Below are 22,893 nucleotides of genomic sequence, written 5' to 3' on the forward strand. Positions count from 1 at the left end.
TTTTCATCCGATATTTTCACTTGGGGGCGGTGGCTGCTCTGTAATTTCAACAAGGGCAGGAGGTACCAAACTGTTTTTCTATGAAAAGTTGCCTGAGGCCGAATGGCAAAGACAGCAGATGAATACAGAAAGCTTTGGAAAGATCTTAACTTCTCAGGAACAAGAATATGTGCAGTGATCTGTTTTCAGTGAGAGATCTGTAACCACTTATTTCAGCTCTAGATTTCCTGCTTCAAGAAGGAAGTCTAGATGACCTACAAGGTCCCTCCAACTCTGTGGTTTCCTGCTCCCTCCTTCATAATGTTCAACCCTCCTCACAACCTGTTTCATTTTCCCATTATCTCTCCTTATCTCTGCTCTCCGCCATTCATCCAGAATCTCTTCATAGCTCAGGTCGTGTGCACACATGTGTAGCCAAGGTGGGGACGGAGGAGCAGCCCCCCTCCGAATAAGTAAAACAATAGGAATACTTAACTAACTGACCAGTCACGTCAGTTCTGCCCCCCCCAAGTCCTGCCCCTCTTACAAAAATCCTGGCTACACCCATTACCAGCTTAAAACACAGCCATGTTCTCTTTCTCAATTCAGATTGAGGTCAGTTGGGTGGGGGGAGAGCACATAAAATGCAGTATTTCATATGAAACAATGAAACAAACAAGTGGTGGGTACATGGCCAAAATCCCCAAGCCTTTCCTCATTAGCATACTGCCCCTAAAGCAGAAACTCAGCCTTCATACATACCATACATTAAAAATCTCATGGCTTCCTGCAAATAATCCTGGGAACTGTAGTTTACCCCTCACAGAGCTTCAACCCACAGTACCCTTAACAAACTACAGTTCCCAGGATTATTTGGGGAAAGTTGTGTGCTTTAAATGTATGGTGTGGATGGGGTGGGGTGGGGCAGAGAGCTGGAACTTTGAACTCACCATTTTTGCAAATGCTGTTTAATTTATTTATTAAAATTCTATACCACCCTTCATCTGAAGATCACAGGGGGGTTTAACAATATAAAAACCACAAAAATATATAGCGTTCTAACAAACAAAAACAACACCCCCACAGTTTAAAAGGCCATCGATTTCAGGTAGAGTAGTTGTTTCTGCAGTCTGGTGATTCTCCTAGCAGTTCAGGAGTGATGGCCCAAATAGATGGTATTTTTCTACTTGTGTACTGGGTTTTTGTTTAGTAAACAGCAGTTGTGTGGTGAGAATCTAGATTAGGGTTGCCATCTTTCAAAAAGTGAAAATCCAGACACAAGTGTTGTTAAGCTTTTTTTCTTTCTTTTCAAAAATGAAGTTTTTGAGCTATTTTAAAGGAGATCCGCCTTAAAAATTGAGACTTCCAACTTCAGTTGCCATACATCCGGATTTCCCCAGACATTTCAGCAATTTCTGCCCAGACACTGCTTCCAACTGCATGATTCCGGCTATGTCTGGGAAATTCTGGACATATGGCAACCCTAAGCTAGACAGGGAGTGCAACAGCTGAAGCAGAGTCTTCCTCCAAACCATGGTTCGCATCCAAATCCTTCCAGTTGTTCTTTAGTAAACAAAAAGTCAAGCCCACAATGCCGTTCCTGGCAAGTGTCTGGAAAGTTGTGTGGGCTGCACTTTTCTAACACTATTCCCACAGAGGGCAAAAGCTAATTAATTGTAACTGAAGAGTGAGCTAATCGTTTGTCTAATTCAGCAAGTTTGAAGTATCTCTGAAAGTGGCTAATTGTCAGATGAATATGCACCAGCATTAAAAAACAACCACAACCACTGTGCATTATAATCATACTATAGAAAAATGCCCAACAATCATAAAAGTGATCAAGCTTTAAAACAGCAGCAGTATTCTCCAAACTACCTTTATTCTGCCTACCCTGTTCTGTATGAGTCTCATTTATACTTTCTCAACCCTTTTTGAAAAATCTTAGTATTTTTCTAATCATTCTTTTTTTTGTCAGTTAATTTCATGCATAAATTATAGGTTGCACGACTGAGGTTTTGTTATATCTATTTTCCTTTAAATTTCACCACAAACCTTTTCTTGCAGCCTACTGGTCTTTCTATGCCATTTATTATTATATATATCCTCTTAATCTCATTTTCCTTTTCATCCTAAATTTTCCTGTGGTCAAAGCCCGCAAGCCTTACTCATGCTAATAGCACTAACTCAGTGGTCTACTTTCATAATTGTGGCAGTGGAGCAGTTAGTTGTTAATTTATTTAATAACACCACCACCCCAGTGCCATAACCCACATAATTTCCTTTAACCATTTTCCTATTATACTTACATACACATTGGTCCTTCTGATATGAATTCAAACCCCTTGCATAGCTATAATGGCTCCTGCCTTTGGAAAGGTAACAATCAAAATGTCTTTCTGCAATTTATTTTATATAATAGCGCTCTCTCTCTCTCTCTCTCTCTCTCTCTCATACACTCATAAATAAACCTAAAGCAGTTAGGAAAATCAAAATCTTTATGTACTGACTCAAGTTAGGTAATCAAACAGTTATGTAGGGCCAACAGCATGCAATGAGGATCATAATGTGCACCTCATACTTTTGAACACATGAAAATAAACAAATAAATAAATAACCACACAATAAATATATATATAGGCAATGGAAATGTTGGAAAAAAGAAGTCCAGATTGCTTTACCCTCCTTGAGAAAGCAAAAGTGTAGCTGTGGTTCAGTGTGGCACTCAGAAGACAGGAGCTCCAGGTGTGGAGCAGTGGTGACAGTCAATAATTACAGACCTTGCTGCCTAATAAATATGCCATTGCGGTGATCGCAGGTGTAAATTAAGACATGTCACTGCACACAGTGCAAAAGAGCTTTGTTTTAAAATAATGTCCTAAACTGCTGTACACATATATTGTAAGCCTGTTCTGCCATGGTACTGCAGGGATGTAGTATGTATTCAAAAAACAACAACCCCCACCCCCAACACATTATAATTAAGAGTTCTTCTACCCCAACAGCTTCTTCCTTGTTATGGCAAAAGCCCAGGCTTGAAAAGTAAGGAGTTGCAGCCCCACCACTAGCCTGTTAAAGAGTGCTTCCTCGCCACCTTGCCTATTGGGCCCGTCTCATACCTCTTGTCATGAGTTTGCCAGCCCATTCCACTTATTCATCTTTCAGTGAACATCATAATGTTTGAAGGAGAGCTGCATGTTGGTAAGTAAAGTGGGACACATTGGGAGCTATGATTAGTTCTAGCTTTCTGCTTAATGTCTCCATCTTGTTTACAGTGATGGGACCTCCTCTGCACATGTTACAGATGCTTTCTAGGGGGATGTGTGATGACCAAGTGACAACAGTGTCTGCTGTGTCAATTGACCCTGCTGACAATCTGCTTTTGAAAATAGTGACTGAAGGTTATTTCATTATTTGTTTAAAACACAAAGAACTACCCCTGCAGCATGTTCCACATTTTAGGCTACATCCTGAGTCAATGTCTGTCATAGGTGCCAATTCCCTGGGGCTCTGGGTCCCCGAGCACCCACAAAATTCCCCATGAAGGAAAAAACTAAGCTGGAAACGGAGTTGTTGGACTCTAAAGTTAAAAACTTGCCTAAAATGTATAATTTATTGTTGGAGTGGCATACAAAGGATGAAAAAGTTAAATCTGTGGATGATAGATTGGGCAAGAGATGTGGGTCATAACATAATGTTTGAAGATTGTGAAAGGTTGTGAAGAAAAGGGGTCAAGTTCACTGCATGTATGGTGTTAAAGGAAAATATTATGAAAATGATGTATACAGTGGTACCTCTGGTTACATACTTAATTTGTTCTGGAGGTCTGTTCTTAACCTGAAACTGTTCTTAACCTGAAGCACCACTTTAGCTAATGGGGCCTCCCGCTGCTGCTGCACTGCCGGAGCACGATTTCTGTTCTCATCCTGAAGCAAAGTTCTTAACCTGAGGTACTATTTCTGGGTTAGCGGAGTTTGTAACCTGAAGCGTATGTAACCCGAGGTACCACTGTAGATGGTACTTATCTCCTGTCAAATTAGCAAAGATATATCATAATAGTGATAATCTATGCTGGAAATGTAAAGAAAAAGAAGGTACCTTTTATCATATGTGATGGACCTGCCCCAAGGTGAAAGACTTCTGGGAGAAGATTTATAATGAATTGAAAAAAATGTTGAAATATACATTTATTAAGAAACCAGAGGCCTTTCTTCTTGGAATAATAGGTTTGGAATTGCCCAAGAAAGATGTAAGATTGTTTTTGTATGCCACAACTGCAGCTAGAATTTTGTTAGCTAAGAATTGGAAAACACAAGAAGTTCCAACAGTGGAGGAATGGCAGATGAAGATGATGGACTTTTTGGAGCTAGCCGACCTGACTGGAAGAGTCCACGACCAGAAGGAGGAGGAGTACCAGAGGGAATGGATGAAATTTTAAGACTATTTAGTTAAATATGCTAAGATAACTTAACTGGGAATACTTGCAAATACCAGATAGGCTTAGGATTTAAATAGGTGATGTTAGAGAATAAAATGTTTAAAGTCAAAATGAAAAGAAAGAATGATGTTAACTGATTAAATTAATTTTATGAGAAATTTAGTTTTGGAAAACTGTTACAATGATATACACTGAAATTCAGCCAGGGGGATTAGAGGAAGTCACCTAATAATGTTATGAAGATTAGGTATAGATAAGATTTGTGTTTGTTTTAAATTTTTTGGGAAATCAATAATTTTTTTTTGAAAAAATTAAATTCTCCATGAAGGGGCCAGGCACCCACAAATTTCAGTGCCAGGGCCATGCACTCTGCATGGCACCCACGGCCCCAGACACCCACAGTTGTGGGGCTGAGTTGCCACTCCTGGTGTCTGTCTGTTCCTTGTAGCAGGATTCCTTGGAAATGTCCCATCACCTTCTTAGTTTCTGGAAGAAAAAATATTACCATAACAGAGATCTTGAAAAATGAAATGAGCAAAACCAGAATCAAGACTAAGAACCTTGCTCTCTTAAAAAAGCTTTTGTCTGCCAGGACAAGGAAGGTGCTGCTTTGTTGCCTTGCCTAACTCATGTGGAGTCCTGGTCTGGTGCTAAATAGTTTTCTATTAATTTGCAAACTGAGTGAACCATTCAAGATCCTCTCCAATTGGAAGTTGACCCTTTTGGCCACCCACCCCTCCTTCATAACTGATGGCTTTTGGCCTCTGACTTCATGCACACACAAATGCGAAGTGCCTGACACGTGTGATTGCGCCGGTGTAACATGTGACACAGTGGAACAGGCACCAAGTGAAAAGGTTTCTCTGTCACCAGAACTTTGGCAGATTAAACATTCTATGGCCTTTTAAATGTGTTTGTGGGTGTGGGGGTTATTGGTTTGTTTTCGTTTTGTTATGTATTTTGTATTTTTATGTTGTTAACTGCCCTGTGGTCTTTGGATGAGGGGTGGTACAAGAAAGAAAGAAAGAAGGTGAGCATATGGATGCTACCCGTGTGTAGACCTTGGGTCACAAAACATGTTCTATATGTGGGGGAAGCACTTGCGATCTTGGGGGGGCTCAATCCTGTACAGAGCTCAGTGTGTCTAAATCTACTGAAAAGAGTGTGTAGCACTGAGGTGTGTGTGTTTGTGTGTACTGGAAATCTCAGGGGCCTGTGTGAACCCATCCCATAGTCACAGGCACCCAGTTATGCTGATTAGAGACTGGTTGGCAGGTGAACTTTCTGCACCTTTGAAGTGCATATTATGGATGAAGGTGGAATTCCTATATAGTCAGTGATTTTGAGTGTGCAGCCCTACAGACTATGAAGGGATGGCAGTTACTTGTGTTTAACTAATATGGTCTACATGGATTTCTTGTTTTTATCTTGTTTTATTGCGTGAACCGCCTTGAGACCTGCAGATGAAGGGTGGTATACAAAGTTGATAAATAATGGTAATAATACAATCCAGAGGTGTGGGAAGAAGTTTTCCAAAGGTGTGAGGATGCTCAGATCCAGAGCTCTTTTGCCTAAATGCTACTGCTATGTTTCATTTGGGGAGAGTGGAACCTCCGTGTGGGGAAGGGGCCTGAGTCTTTTCAGCTTTATTCCCCCCCCCCCCCCGCTTGGCTACTTAATTTTGAGGGTGGCCATGAATGTGCCGGCCTTAATTGCAGAATAGCCGCCTGGGTCTCCTGCTGGCCTCCCCACCGCCTGCCTTTCTTCACCGATCTCGGGATCGGCGCTAGGGAAGCTCCACCAGCAGCAAGCCCCGCGGGGAAGGAAGACAAGAAGGAGAACCTCAGTGAGGCTCTTTCCTCGCCAACAACCTGAGAAGCTCTCTAGAAGGGAAGTTTTCTCCGGGATGGCGAGCGGAGGCCCAGCCTGGCTGAGGTCACCGATTGCCCCCCAATCCCGCTCGCTGGCGCCGCTCGCGGTTCTCCGCTGTCGCCAGTAGGAGGCGCTGAGAGGCTGGGCGAAGCCGGCGCTTCTGCCCTCGGGCTACGTGACGTTGGCAGCTGTCTCAGCCAGTGGCTCAGCAAGCGAGGCGAGGAAGCCAGGCCCAGAAGAAGAAATGCCTCCTCCGCCTCCATTTCGAGGCTGAACGCGCGCGCGCGCACACACACGCGCACACACTTGTACAGAACCAGATTCATTGCGTGGATGCGTGTGAATGCTGGAGACTTCGTAGGCGGGCGCCTGGGAGAGTGACCCTCCCCGGCCCACCGCCCCAGCTCCCCCCTTGGGTCCCCAGGAGCATTTTGCCTTGCGCCCCAGAGAGTGCACCTTACGGGAGACGTGGCTCCTTGGTTCCTCCCACCCCCACCTCCTCCTCTCTCTCTCTCTCTCTCTCTCTCTCTCGCCATGGTTTTCACCTTCCTTTCCTTTCACCACCAGCAACACCTCCGAGGAATTCCGTGGGATTAATTTTTCCTGTTATTTATGATTGCAGAGGAGGACGATGCGCGCGGGCATCTCTTCCGGATTGCGCTGAGCCGCGATCGCTCGCCCGTTCCGAGAAGACCCCGCGTGTGAGCTGCGCGGACCCGAGCGTGGTCCATCTGCACTGGCCCTCTGCCCCCCTCCCCAAAAGGAGGAGAGAGAGAGAGAGGGAGGGAGGGAGGGAGTGGGGGGAAGGAAAAAGAAAACCACACACCCACCCCAGCCCAGGCAGCTCCCCCGTGGACTTGCCAGTTGTTGCTCGTGGGAAGAGGCTCTTGCCGGTACGTAATGGGCTCTTCTCCTCTAGCGCACGATGGCTCGTTGCTTTTTCAGCTGGGATTGGGAAGACCGTGCCCTAAGCAGCCCGTGTCTCGATCCGCCTCCCCTGCATGCAACAACGCCTAGCTAACAGGTAACCGATGGACGGCGGGGAAGGGGCTGCCGGAGATGAAGCTGCTGCTGCTGCCATTGCTCCCGTAGACACACGTTGCAGGTGATGGGCGCTGGGCAGCAGCCCCGCGTGCCCGCCAGCGGCGCGTGTGCATCTCCCCGCCACCTTCCCAGAACAGCCAAATGCAGCCTTGCTGCTCAGCCCGGAGACCCCCGCCCGCCCGCCCGCCCGCCTCCCATTCATTCATTCCTCCATTCATTCCCGGGGGTTGGGGGTGGCGGTGGGTTGAGGAGGAGGGGTGGGGGGTGGGGAAGCGACCGCCGACATGTCAGCAGCAATGCAGATGGGGTTGGGAACGGCACTTGCTCGCCAGCGAAATGCTCTTCGCGAGTGGGGGGCTGGCTGTCGTGCGCACGCGCTCGTGTGTACGTGTGTGTGTGTGTGCGCGCGTTACGGGGTTCCTTCTCTCGGTGGTTTCTCGCTCGCCCGTTTCTCCAGTTCGCCTCGGTGCCCGTCCCAGCAACGGCACAGCTAGAGCATCTCTGAAATATTTATAGAGCCGTGCCAGCTGTTGGCCATTCCTTTAGTGGGGGCTGATGTGGGGAAATGCGTTTTCCTTGCCATTCTTGGAAACGTGCTAGTGCCTCGCTACGGGAGCGATTCGGTCTTTCTCGCAGCCAGCTCAATACCGACCCTCTCCCCCCTTTTTCCTTTTCAGGAGGGGACGCCTGGGGAATAATCATGCTTCTCAGAGGACCAGCACCGACATCCGCGACAGCCAGAGCCAGCCCCTTCTACTAGGGCTCACAGGAATATATATTTATATATTTCTATTGTATTATCTGCATCCTTAGAAGAACCATCACGATTTGGTGTTTTTTTTTTTAATGCTCTCTATGGATCCTGCATTTTATGACCCTCCTCTCCACACGGTCTGATTCATCTTCGAAGCCGATCTCTCTCTCCCTCCCTCTCTCAACCTCGTTTTACATTTGCACCGCTTCAAGACACAAAGATTGCCAAAGCCGAGCCTTCTTGCAAGAAAAAGATTTTTCTCCCCCTCCAATTAGAAACATATTGCATCGCCCCCTCCCCATTTGCTCCCCAAACCTCATTCTTCTTATGTGGATATGCAAGCAAGAAGAGGAGACTGGATACTCCCAACATGCTCACTCCCTTAATCTGTCCGCCTAGAGGTTCTGCTTCTACAAACCAAGGTAGGAGGGGGAAAAGGTCTTCGCCTCTCTCTTTCTTTGCTGGAAAGGTGAAGAGGGGGTGGCGGGGGTGGGGAAGAGAAAATCTGCCATGGAAAAGTAGCAACTCATGTTTAGGGGCTCATTTGTACGAATGGCACGAACCACCCGCCCAGCAGCAGTAGCTCAAGCTCACAAAAGAGCCAGCCATGCTGTTCGGAGAGCAGGTACAATTTTAAGATGGGGAGCAGTGCAGACATGTTGATTCCTCCTTCGCTTGGCTCCTCAGATGAGATGGAGCAAAAGGAGGCAAGCCGCCCCCCCCCCGCAGCTTCCCGCCTGTCACGACGGTGTCGCGGCTCCTCTGGCGCTTGCAAAGGGGGTGGGGGGGTGGGGCAGGAGGCAGGTGTCTAGGACAGGATCAAGATGGACTTGCCTTTCCCCCTGCATGCCCGAGTCCCTTGGCCTTGGCGAGCCGCTGGGGCAGCCGCCTCCTCGCCCTCCCCCGGCGGCCAATCGAAGTGTGCAACATGGTAGTGGGCTGGCAAGATGGTGCATTCAGTCTGGCTGGAGCGTGGCAGGCAGCGGTGGCAGCAGCGGCAGCAGGAGGCCCTGGAGCTCGGGGGGAGGCCTGATGCAGCGAGGCGGCTTCTCCCGGGATGGGCAGCTGGCCACTGGCCGCCAGGGGGCTTGCCCTCAAGAGAAGGGGCAGGAGCAGAGCAGGCGGCCCAGGGAGTGGGCAGGTGCAGGAGGGCTGCTCCACGTCCAAGCCCGCCAGGAGATAGGCTGCAAAAACCCGCTGCATGCTTGGATGGTCTTTATTTATTTATTTATTTATTTAAGGCTGCTTCGGGTTTGCATTTCTGGCTGGTGGTTTTCACCCCCGAGGTCTCCGTCTTCTTCCACCCCTCCTCTCTGATCGAGCCATGCAGCTTCTCTCTCTCTCTGCCCCCCCCCCACTTCACACACGCGTTCGCGAGCGAACTGCTCCTCGCTAGATGCAAAATGGCTCTCTGGCTGCTCGGCGGTGCCTACGCGACACACATCCCCCCAGTGTAGGCACGAGAGAAATTGGACGTGCTCGTTTTCCGTAAGATGGTGGCAAGACAAAGGAGGACGGGCTCTCTCGCGAGTGGGTGTGGATGGCGAGGCGCTGCTGTTGCTGCCTGAGGAGAAACGCGAGCCAGGGCGTTAATTTGAGTCGCCATCCAGCCGAGGGGGCTGCCCTCTCCTCCGCTTCGCTTGCCCCTCCGGACCGGTCCTCGGCCCCCCTTCCCCGGGCCCCTGTGCCTCCTTCCACCCCACCCCAGCGGCTGAGAGGGGCTTTTTCTATGGCCACCTTCGGAGCGGGGGTGGAAAGGACTGAACTTCCAGGCCCCTCTGGCTCGCCCCCGGAGGGGCTCCCTCAAGCTCCCGGCCCGCGGCCCCCGCCGGCCTCCCAGCGCTGCCCACGTTCCCGCAGCCGCGAGAGGCTGCTCGTATTCCGAGGCTGGGGGGGGGGGATCACGGCCGCCAACAGCGAAGCCGGCAGCGTGGAGCAACGGACGGCGCTGGGCCCGCTGGCCTGGCTCGGTCCGCGCCTACCACACCCCCTCGGGCTGCCTGTGGGCGAGACGGGTGGCGAAGGACCGCGCGGGGGTGAGGCGGGCGGCGGAGGCTGCCGCGCCTCTTGGCGCCCCCGAGGGGAGCGGAGGCTCCTTCCTCCTCCTCCTCCTCCTCGGTCCCCCGGGAGCGTTGGGCAGGCGGGCGGCGGGGCCAGGAGACGGAGCGCGGCTCCTCCGGCGCTCTTCTCCCGCGAGGCGGGCGGCCCTTGGTGGCGAGGGAGGGAGGGGCGGGGGCGAGGGAGGATCCCCTTCCCGCCACGTTTGCCTGGCGCGTCTATAAATAGCGCAGGATCTCGGTGACATCGGCCTGCGTCCCCCTCGCCGCGAGTGGGAGTCTAAAGTTTACCTGCGCGGGGAGAGAGCGCGGGCGGGCGTGTGCGCGAGGGGCGGGGCCCGCGTGCCGGGGCAGAGGGGGCGTGGCTAGCTGCCTCGGAAAGGGCGGGGCTCCCTCCCTTCGCTCGGGCAGGTGTGCGCGCTGCTCGCGGGGCTGCTGCTGCCGGCGCCTCCTTCCCTCCTCCCCTGCCTTGCGGCACTGCTTCGGCGCCAGGGGACCGGGGTTGGACCCGTGCCCTCGTCTCGCCCTTCGGGCTTTCCCGCCAAGAAGCGTTCGCGGCTGGCGGGACGGAGCGGACTGCCGAGCGCTTGGCGGGATCGTAGAAGCGCCGGCTGCCTTTCCCACGCCCCCTTCGCCGGGGGCACCTCGACTACGGAGAGATCCCTTCCTTAGGATCGCTGCGGAGCGCAGGGCGCGGACTTGAGAGCGCAGCACGCCCCGGGAAGGATCCCGCGAGCTTTTCGTCTTTTGCTCGAGGGCGTGCAGGCCGCGCCTGGGGCATGCAGGCGGGGCTGGGCAGCGCTGCGGAGATCCCGCGCAGTGGCCGCCGCGCGGGCGGCGGATGGGTGGCCTCGAGCGATGCGCTTGCCTTGCGGAGAACTTTCCTCGATGCACCTGAGCTGCTCCTTCGGTTCTCCAGTGATTCTCGGTTGCGTTTCGCTCGTCATTCCAATGCACGAATGTAGACGTTTCGATGAGGCGCTTAAAATATAGTTTGGAGCTCTCTCCTATTATTTGTGTCATAGGAAGTGAATGTGGCGTGAGAAGTTTAGAACGCAGAAAGGAAACTGGATGCACATTCTTACCAAGGTCTGAGTTTTAGACTCAATGCAAACTTATTTAAGCTTCACGTGTGAAAATATCCCTATATATGATTAGAATGCAGGTTGCAGTGGTCACAGGACACTTAATGCACCTTTCCCCACATCTTCACAAACTGGAATGGACACACAGTTTTAAAACTGGCCTTTCCTGCTTTCTATCTCCATCAGTAGCAATCACCTATTCAGGCAAATAGGACAGGAAGGCTGAAATGCAAATTGTGCATCATGAGAGCTAATGTCACTCACTAGGATTCTCTCCTGCTTTGCTTTAATAATGCTCACAAATGATGCACTGGAAGGAATCCGATTTAAAGGTATCCAGAGCCTCATCTGTGAAAATGCCATTAGCCTCTAAATTCTCCAGTTCCAAAGCAGTCCAAACATAGGGAAGTCCAAACAAGGGAAGGGGAGCAGCAGCTCCAGGTCTTCTATACTCAGGTGCACAGTTTGACTTCTTCAGTTCTCTTCAAACATTGATTAAATGTATTTTCAGCCACCTCTTTAATCTATTCTACTTCATGCCACCACTATTTGCTACTTCTCTTGCTTGAATCAGTGTACAAGTAGTACAATCAACCAACAACAGAATACATCCAACAAAATGTAGGCCTCTCAAATCACAGTATGGTTCCCGAATAGCTTGGGCAACTTGGCTATGTGGGAAAGGCATACAAAGCCACTTCTATCCTTGGATCTGGAATAATCTGGTTAATAATCTGGACCTTCGTTCTTTTCCCATTCCAATTCATTGGATGCCTGCTGTTAATTTGGTATGTGGGTTGGTGAACTTCAAAGAGGCTTCAAAACATAAGAGCTCTGCTGAAACAGACTAAAGTCCCAGCTTGTCCAAAAGTGTATTCCCACAGCGGCCAATCAGGTGCCTATGCTAATCCCACAAGCAGGACATTAATGCAACTTCACTTTCCCACTCATGATCCCCCAAAGTTTGCATTCACAGGCATACAGAGGCTGATACCTGAACTATGAATGCCATTATTGGGACGAATAGCCACTGATAGCCTTATCCTCCATGAATTTGTCTACTTTCCTGTTAAAGCAGCCCAAGTTGGATGCCATTGCAACATGTTACAGAAAACAGATGGGGTTAGGACTGCAATAAAATTACGAACTAACTTGTACAAAGTCTGACTGGTGACAGAAGATGGGCAGGCAGATTAGGAAGTGAATGGTAAAGCAATGGCAAAGGAGTGGCAGATATCTGTGGAAGGTCAAGGTGGGAGGTGTGACCCTAATTAGCTGTGACTGCATTAAAAATGACAGCATAATTACCTATTCATTCACAGTGAGAGATACAAGCATACACATATTGATAGGCATAAACTTCAGATGTTATGTAGAATAAACAAACACAATGTGATACATATACATTCAGATGTATACACACACATTATTCCTGGGACATATTCACCATATAGATAAAGAACATACCAACCGCGATAGGTAGATGAAAATATGGAATACACATCATGCAACATTATCATGAATCCACTCTTGCATACTGACAGAAGAAGACACAAAAAGAAATGTACACTGATACATGCACTCATAGATGAAGATGATTAACTCCCGAAGTGACCATATGTAAATATAATAGCTATTTAATGCCAAGGCCAGGTTTGAAATATGTGACGTAATTGCCTTTGAATCTGCAGCATTTTTACAGTGATTACTGGAAGTTGTTACAGGACATTTTTTCTATGCAGAGATATCAATGTAGTAACCACCACACAATCTCTGGCACCCATTTATACATATTGTATAAACTACTTGTTTAGTTTGTTTAGTTTGCCGTGTTTCGACATGTTGGGAAGTCACAGTGCAAGCAGCTTCCAAAAACTGAAAAATTGATACTTGTGAATTCTTTGGGTCTACACATTTTTTTCAGTAGATGCAAATTATTTCTATATCAGAAAAACCCCATCTGTGAAGTGGTCTTCAGACAAAAGCCCCAGATAACCTGTATAAAGATACATACCAAATGGATGTATCTTTCAGGGAAGTTTGAGCTGTAGCAGCTCTCATTTTAGAAATCAGGGCTGCAATCCTCTGCACACTTGGTAGTAATCCCTACTGGACTCTGTAGGATTTATTTGCATGTGAACATGCAGAGAGTTCTGTGCTGCAGGATTAGTACAGCAATGCATATCACAAACAGTATCACACAAAAAATCACACATAGATAGCACAAAAAAGTGCACAGAAATTAAAAGAAAAATAGGAAAATAGTGACTATTGTTGCATCTGCTTCCCTGGAAGACCTTTTAACTGCAACGCTAAAAATCACAGTAATGACCTTCATATTTTCCCATAATGAAAGAACCATTAAAATAATGTTTAAATTAAAATATGTGATGCTGACACACATACATTTTAGTTTATGTAGGAGCAGTCAGAGTGTATATATATTGTTACCGGCCAACCCAGTCTTTCCTGAGCGGTGCACAAGATTTTAGGAGTCCTGGCACTTAACCGGGGTTTGTGTTTCCTTCGGAAAGGAGGCATAACGGAGGCTGTAGTGTATTTATGAAATATGGTTTATTTACACCTGAGTCTACTACTGAAGGAGTTTCCAGCATTCACACCTCAGGAGGGGCTTGCTTCCTGCAGGAGCACCACATTGGATTAAAAGGCACCCAAAGCACCACCTCTGTCTATCTCTTCCAGCTTGCCTCTGCCAGCCTGCTCAAAGTTCTCCCCCTGCCTGGCTTTTCAAATTTTAAAAGGCCTCTTAAAAAAAAAAAAGGCTACAATTTTCCCTTCAGCTACCATCACTGTGCACTTGGAACTCCCCCTCCCAGCTTACATCATCAAACACTGAAATCCTAAACTTGGCCATTGTATCTGTGCCCCATCCCCTCACGGGAGGAAGGGCTCATACTCTTCTGCTTCAGCGTAGGGTAACTGTTTGTGTCAGTCACGCATTGCCTTCCGTTTACTGCATTATGGTTCTTCTCCCCAGGTACCGGTAATTCCTGGATAGGAAACTGATTCAGCCTGCATTTCTACACTGCTAAACTGTCTCACACCTGGGTGAAGACTTCAAGCATTTAGTAATCTACATTTACTAATTTAAGAAATTATTGGTACCCAGGACTTTTAGCGGACTCAACTCCCCGCAACTAATATCAATATATATACACTGGGAACTATTGTGTATCAAACATTCTCAGTTAGCTATGGAGTTGTAAGGTCCACTTCACATGTCAACATTTTCTGACAGAGATAACCAGCATCTAGGGGAAATGTTAACATGTAGAGCTTACACACACACACACAACTTGTCGGGTACGATGACCTGCATTCCATGCCCCATCTTACATCCTTGTCCCTCCTTGGGATATTGTGGTTCTGTAGCTGATGGGCTCCGTCGCATCCTAGTGAGGAAGCTCGCGAGACAGCCTTGGCCACTGCAGTGCGTGCTTTCCTCAACGTGCCTGCTCCGAAGTATGGGCCGCCGAGTTCAGCAGAACTTACTCCCGGGCAATTGTGCATATAGGATTGCAGCTGGATACTCCTTGGAGGCAGCGCACGCGTATAAATACCCCGAAGAGACCCGCAAAGCCACACAGCGGGCGCCTTTTGCGGACTGGCGGCCACGCACGGCTTCCCTCTCGCCCAGGAGGCTCGCTTTTCCTTTCCCAGACGAGGCGGACCAAGCGAGGCCTCTTTGCCGTCGTTCCCGTTCCTCTCTCCCCGTCTACCCCAAGGCGATAAATTTCTGTCCTGGCAGACCTGGCCTCGCCCAACCTCTTTCGTCCAGGCCCGGCCGGCCAGCAGGCGCTCGCGAACCGCCACGAGCCCCGGGCCGAACCTGCCTGCGCGCCGCGCGCCTCTGCTCGCCCCGCCTGTTGCCGCTGGGGCCACGTGCCTGGCGGGAGAGCGCGCGCGCAGGCGCGTGTCAGCCGCAGTAGGGCGACGGCCCCTCCAGGCAGCGCTGTTGCGGCCGGGCACGTTCGCAGTGCCAGGCCTTCCTGTGGCGACGAGCAGAGTCTCCCCGAGGGGCTTCTTCCCCTTCCCGCTCTTGGGTTTCGTCCCCTCACGCTATTGTCTTGCGCGCGCGCGTTTCCACTTCGTAAGGTCCACCAACTCCTCGTTTCTCTTTCCTGTATCGGTTATAGCCGTGCCTTACCTGCCAACAGTATCTTAATCATACCTTAACATTTATTACACGCTGCTGAGGCGCCCGCAAATCCTTCAGAAGAAGGTGAGAGTGATTAATCAGAACTCGTTTCCTTCCACACCTGACCTTTCCCGCCTCCTTCAGGGCCTGCGCGGAGTCCGCTCCCTGCAGCGCGTGCTGCGCCACCGACTGCCATACCTCAAGGGGATCGCAAGGCGGTAGCAGCGCACACGCGTCGCGTTCCCCAACTGCCTCCTCAGAACTGTTCTCTCTCTCTCTCTCTCTCTCTCTCTCTCTCTCTAACACACACACTCGTGCGCTCCATCCTTCTGTGCACACTTACCACTCCCACTCCCACTCCCCTCTCCCTCTTATACACATTTAATGCTGATTAAAAGCAACAAAATATCCTATAGCGCCTTAACGACTAACGCTGACTAGCTGAAACACATTCTCCCCCGTTTGAGAGATGGCTAAATAGTAGTAGAAAACATTAACAGCATTTGATTTCATGTTATACACGAGGATGGCAGTAATTCGAATCCCTCTGACTTGTGAGTAGGGGACGAGGGCAGTGATCCCTTAGACTGGATCAATTCATCTGAAATACAGTAATAAGGCAGGTAGGTATGCGGCCTGCCTCAGCTGTCCAAATCTGCACCCCCCGGCTTCTGCCTTCCCACCCCACTCCTCTCCCCTATCCAGAGCTGCCTGTCCTTGGCATTTCACCTCCGGACTCGCATCAGACTCAACCTGCCCATCTAGCAGCCGGGGAAAAACTCTGTCAGCAACCTGAGCGGCACAGTTCCCCTCTCGTGCCTTTGTCCGGATTGCTTCATTTCTTTATCGCCTCTATAAAGAGGAAAGCGGCTGCCGGCTAATCCGCCTCTGCTCAGTGAGACCGAGTGAGCTGGCCGCAGCCCAGGCAAACGGCTCCACCTGCTAGCAGGCTGTGAATGTGAGCAGAGGCTTCTTCAGTCACTGGAACAGTGAAGTTCAGGGGAGTCTGCTGTCTGAGCTCCTTGCTTGCTCCCTGGGAGGATCGTGGACTCAAGAGACCAGGCAGAGGGATGTTGAAACCATTGGCTGTCTTCATGATCAGGACTTCATTGATGAGGAAATAACAGCACTCTTCGGTCCATGCTGAACTGTGAGATTTTACTTTCTTGCAAGCTTTTCTTCATTTCCCTTTCCTTTTACTTTATAGCAGGAGTCCTCACGACTCTCTGCAGCAGCACTGATTTGTGGGAGTCATTGCATATCTGATGCAAGCAGACCTGGGTTGGTTGCACATACTCAAGCTGCACAGTGTGCAAGAAGTGCAGGCGCATGCACGGCAGTACTTGTTAGAAGTTGTATTGTGGGCAGCCCTGAAGTACAATTCTTCTTAGACATAAACTCTTGGTTTTTTGACCCTTGGCAATAAGGTAGAGGGGGGATGGAGAGCTCATGACTTGTTACTAGGGAAGCAATACGTTTGGGAAAATATCCAGTGACACCCCTTCGCTCCTGCAGCACTAACAAGCAACTCAGGATATGGGGAATGCATACACATCCTTTTGTTTTAATTGTTAGAGGAAAAATCTTCTGGCATTTTTGGTCCAGTCAAGAAAATTAGAAGCTGTGGATCATGTTGAATCCATCACTGCCTCATAAGAGCTTGTGCTTTTAAAGCAAAGCCTTATAAAATTTGTACGTATTCAATTTGTAGTACAATTAATGGTGTGAATGTTTTATGTTTCTGCTTGGTATCAAAGTCAAGTTTAAGGATAGATTTTAAATTATGCTAGCTCATGTAGTTAATAAAGGAAAACACAACAGATTTCCAGAAAACATACAAAATGGTCAGTTGTAACCATGGATGTTTAGGAATGATGCCCATGCTAGTCACATCATCTCAGGAAATACGATAGAGTTTTGTTTCCCTTGGATGAAAATTCTTTGTTGGTTTGCTTTTACTTACAAGCAGAAGCTATTGGAACCAGGCCAACTCCTAAAAGCAGCAGTCAGCTCCCCAATATCTGTACATCACATTTCCAGAGAGAGTTCTTTCACCCAAGTTAACTCACAGCTCTTAAAAATCTCCTTTTCCCTCCTGTTTAAACTAATTTTAACCTGTCTCCAAATCATTTCTCTGCCCCATACACTATATGCAGGGTGTTATCATCCTAAACTCTTATAGCATCACATTTCAAAACCTAGAGAGAGATTTCCAGGTATCAGGAAGTCACCCCAGCCAGATAGGTGGGGTATAGATAAATCATCATCACCATCATCATCATCACCGTCTATTTTTATTGTTTTCCATTGATGCAGTAACAGCTGCTTCTCCTGACCTTAACAACTATCAGGTTAACAATGGATGCTTACCCTGTATCTGTAACAGGTGGAATTTTAAAAAAAGACAGGGAAGTTGGATTCCTGACCTAAAAGGAAAAAGCCAATAGCAATGCCAGTGGAACTAATTTTATATTCTCTGACTCAAAATTCATTTCTTTTAGTTTTGCTTCATTCAGGGATAGGGAGCCTGTGAGTATCCGGATGTTGTTGGGTTCCAACTCCCATCAGGCCCAGCTAGCATCACCAGTGTTCAGGGATCATGTGAGCTGTAGTCCAGCAGCATCTGAAGGACCAGATGCCCTTGCCCATGGCTTAGAGCTACCATTTCAAAAATCCAGGCCTGGTTGTGATTTCCTATAACTTGTTTTTTTTAAATTGAACTAAATAAAAATAAAAATACATTATAAAATCTAACAATTACAATTCCATATATTATTATCTAAAGTATACATATTATTATTATTATCCATGTATATATATATCCCACTATATTTTGTATAAATGCATTCCAGATGTCACTATACTTGTCCATGCAAAGTCTACGTCTATAAGCAATCCCTTCATAAGTTGCAAGTGTAGTCATAGCTTCAATTCATTGATTAAATGGAGTTGTACACTTACCCATTCAGTGCACCAGTAGTCTTTTGGCCATAGTAAGGGCATGAAGAATCCATTTACATTTTCCAGTTGTCAAATTCTATATAGTAGGCATGTAGTTCAAAATATTTTCCTCTGAAAAATGTATTTTTCCCCCGCACAGTCATATTTATATAATAAACTACTTTCTCCCAAAACTTATTAAATTTTAATAAGTGATTTCATGTAACTTGTGGAATAGCTGTATAAAAAAATGTGTGTATGAAGCTCCATTGTCACCAATAATAAATGAAATAGAATCATATAATTATAGAGTTGGAAGGGACCACGAGGGTCACCTCGTCCAACCTCCTGCAATAATTGTTGGGAAATGAAAAAAACCAAGACATTAGGTTTTATGAGGGTGGCAAATGTTATTGTGGCCTAAATGATTATCTTTGAAGGGCATCACTTGCACTGGGAAATACATTATCCTGGCTTCTGCGTTAATAATATTTCCTTGTGGTTCCACATGCTTATGCAAAACCTTAAAAAAAACCAAAAACAACCTGCCATAATTCAGTCTTCAGGTGCAACAGATACAATATTGTTCACATTAGGTTGTTGGGGGCAAGTCACAATCTCCAACTCCAATGTGCCATAGAGGATTATTTTGATTTCCTCTGTGTGTGATATATATATATAGATAGATAGATAGATATAGATAGATAGATATAGATATAGATACACACACACACACAATGGTTGTTAGGAGTGTCAGTAAAAGCTGTTAAATATTTGTAATGTTTCCCTCTACTTAAAGAACAGTTTGGTACCATCCATTAGCTTGTTACAATCTATTTCCTAGATATCTTATGCTGAAAGTTGCTACAGATACGGGCAGTTTCTTGTATGGAAACCCTGTGTTTCATAATTAATATTTGCTCAAATATTCCTTCTGATTATTCTAGACTTTCTGTTTTTGTAACAATGGACCTCTTGTAAGCAGCTCTCCAGCATTGTATTAAAAGCAAACAGGAAACAGTTTGCTCTGATCATTTGTCTGCAACGCAGACTTCAGTAGGAAATGTTCATGGACTATGGAAGAAAGGTAAATCTTATTTCCATTTCATATACACGAGTAACTATTTCAGGGGAAGTGTCAACTCAACTGGGGAAGACTTGCTACAGTGCACAAATGGTCATTTTAACTACTTTTCTCTCAAAGAAAGGAGAGGAGGCTGTGATTTGAAAGAGAAATCTGACTCCAAACTATGCAACTAAGGATGCAAACCTATGCATGTTTACATTGGGAGTAGATCCTATTGAACTCACAAGTGAGACTTACTTTCAAGTAAACATGTGCACACAACAATGCAAACATATGTAGGGCTGTTCAGCTGTTTTCCTATGTACAATGGCAATAAAAGTTATAGGATTAGGATGCACAGTGAGAAACACCCTGGTTCTATATAACAGCTCAATTTCTGATCTTTTCTACCTACAGTTTGTATAGAATAAACATGTTAATATTTATTTCTGTAGTAAGCATTAAGAGGAGTACCGCTTAATGCTTACTAGGAATGAAAAGCATAAACACAAGGAAGTTCTTGACTGACAGTTTCTTTCTATGAAAACTGAAATTCCTAGTTATTTTTGATGCCATAGATTTCTTTTGTTAGAAGGGTAGATGTGGTAGGTTTCTCTTAGGATCGTGTTGCAGTGATTTGGCAGCAGAGTGCACCCCCTTCACTGCCTATATATAGAATAAGCAAAAACAGAAGTTAATGATTTTTCCAAACTCAGGTCCTGTGTGGGGAAAATGTGATGAAGATTCCACCCCTGCCCCAATCAAAATTGCTCTGCAAATGCTATACTAAGAGGGAAGAAGGAAACCAATATTAATGTTCTCATATAACAGAGAGGCAGCGAATGAGAAAGAGACACCATGTTATGAGGTGTGAGGGGCTGATGCTGAGCTATGAGCTTATGGCAACCTTGAATTATGGGGTAGTTTAACATCCCCATACTGCATGTTGGGGGGTGGGGATGGGGTAAGTACAAGACTGATGGGTTTATGTGAACCTTGTAATCTAATCTAATTTAATATGATCCACTTTTAATAACCACTTTTAATAATAGAGATACTATGACAGCCTTGTAATGTAGTCCACTGTTGATATCGCAGAATGGGGTGGGGACTTACAAGAACCTACTTGCACTTTTCAGATGGGGCCTGAGGTTGATAAACAATTATCTAATAAATGCTTGAAGAACTGTCACCTACTTGATTTTTATTAGTGAAATACAATGTCACCAGTACAGTTCTGCACTATCATACTGAACAACACACACATTTTATCAAGATACAGGCAGACAGTGGAACAATTACATAAGATATTGACTGTGTACACACCATATATTTAAAGCTGATTGCTTGCCCCAAATAATCCTGGGAACTGTCCCCCCAAGGTACAATTCCTAGCACCCTTAACAAACTAGAGTTCCCAAGATTCTTTGGGGAAAGTCATGTGCTTCAAATGTATGGTTTGTATGCAATCATGAACAAATACCAAAAAAAGTCTTACAGCTTCTTTAGCATAGATGGAATCTGACTCCCATGAACCCCAACCAGCATGGCCAATAGTCAGGGATGATATCAGCTGTAGCACAGCAACATCTGAAAGGCCACAGGTTTCCTATGTCTGGACTAAGAACTTTACCATGGCATAAGGTATTGGTGGAAACATTTAAGTGTTATTCTGGGTGTATGTGTGTGTTTGACACACACACAGTGAAAAACAAGGCAAATCAGGATGATTTGGGGCATGAACTTACTGTGAATAAGGTGTCTCAGTGGAGATGAGCTATCCCCTAAGCTTTGGAATCACCACAAGGCATCTGTTTTTCCAAAAAGTTAAACATGTAAACTTTCCCCTGTCTCTTTTCTGAGAAACAAAACCAAAGTGTCTTGGGAAACACCCAGAGCTCCAGAGGGGAGGCAGTTGAGAGATATTTTGTTTTGGGGAACAGTTCTAGCTTTTAATCTCAGTGAATTATTTTCCAATGCAACTCAAACCACAGTGATTTGGAGGTGGGATGTTGAAGTAAATAAACAGACTTGTTCTTGAGTTGTGATTCTCTTCTGAGTTTTGGACCCAAATAATAAAATTGGAATGCCACATAACAGATCAGACTTCTTCCAAATATTGTGGTCACGGTAGTATATACAGCTTTAATATATACAACTATATATATATTTACAAACATGCACTTCCATGGGCTGAGAGAAAAATTGTAGAAGGCCATGAAATTCAAGAGATAAAGTCTGTGATTTTTCTCTGCAAAGTTCAGATGTATATTAGGAAATGATTGACTTCATTCACAAGAGCTGCCATTGACAATAACAATATTCCTGGGTTTGCTGTGCTAATTTAAGGTCTGTACTGGAAGAGAGAATTTTGGTCTTGATTAGCTGAAAGCAACAGTCAAACTTACTGATACATTCTATTTCTTCGGTTTCACACTGTAACCTCTCTTTGAAAGGCCTAAACTTTTGTTAGCATGTATCTGAATGTTATATTTTGATGGCAAATTTGTAACCATTGGGACACATTTGCACCGGGACTGTTTGCCCTTTTTAGACAGCAGAAAGTTTGGTTGGGCTGTGATGGATAGATCATGTTGGTGGGTGAGCAGGTCAATGAACTCTTGGTTGCATATTGTTAGGTTATTAGCTGGCATCTGGGTATTTGCAGGGCCTAATCCTTGGATTCTGTCTCTTTTAGGCCACCTGTCATTGCTGTTGAGTAGTCATTTGAGATTAGGCGGCTGGTTGTATGTCAGGCTGCAACCCTAAACCCTTTACCTAGGAGTAAGCCCTGCTGAATTCAATAGAACTTACTTCTGAGTAGCTATGACCAGGCTTGCAGTGTAAAAGTTATTGCATATGCATGTTGAAAACAGGGAAGTTCAGCAAAAAAATAATAATCCACAAAAAATCTTGGGCTGCAGGAAAGATGAATCTAGTTAAATTGCCACCTCCATTACCCACTCATCCCACAACTCAAAGCCACTGCTCAGTTAAATGCAGGTGCCTTGTACCCCATTTATTTGCACAGACACATTGCGCTCTCCCCACTGCTAAAGGTGAGATCACTGATAAAACAGGAAACCAGTGTGTGCTGGTAATCCTTCCCTTTCTATTGTTAAAATTTGCAGTCCCACCCTGGACATGCTTACTCAGAAAGAAGTCCCTTCGAGCTCAATGTGCTCAATGTGTGAGTGTGGAAAGGATTGCAGCATTAGTTTAAAATGGAATTCACAGAGTTTGAAAGCTAATTGTTGGTTTAAACAGTAACTATAAGGAATCCAGTATCCATTTGCTGTTTGGACCCCTCTGTGACTGCATTGGCATCACGGCTTCATGTCCCAGGTGTTAGTGTGCTTGCAGTGCCATATGGAAAGTCTGCATTTTAAACCCCCATTTGCCCTCTCTCCAGCGGGCTGCATGCTAAAAATATTGCAAAAACCTTGCAAAGATTAGTGTATTTTTGCAGTGAGTTTTATTCCGTTTGACTTAATTCATTTTT

General features: G+C 46.3%; 1 protein-coding gene across 15 annotated transcripts in view; it reads left to right on the plus strand.

The window, feature by feature from the left end:
- Positions 1 to 22,893, plus strand: part of GRIN2B (glutamate ionotropic receptor NMDA type subunit 2B) — a 292,093-nt gene that overhangs the window by 19,419 nt on the left and 249,781 nt on the right. For 9 of the 15 annotated variants that reach the window (XM_080971223.1, XM_080971212.1, XM_080971219.1 and 6 more), the window contains 2 exons: positions 2,982 to 3,177; positions 8,008 to 8,506. The gene's annotated coding sequence lies outside the window, so the exon portion shown is untranslated. The other 6 variants (XM_080971226.1, XM_080971215.1, XM_080971213.1 and 3 more) reach the window with 5 other exon arrangements.

The sequence above is a fragment of the Podarcis pityusensis genome, assembly GCF_964106645.2.
Source record: "Podarcis pityusensis genome assembly, chromosome: 10".
Lineage (NCBI taxonomy): Eukaryota > Metazoa > Chordata > Lepidosauria > Squamata > Lacertidae > Podarcis > Podarcis pityusensis.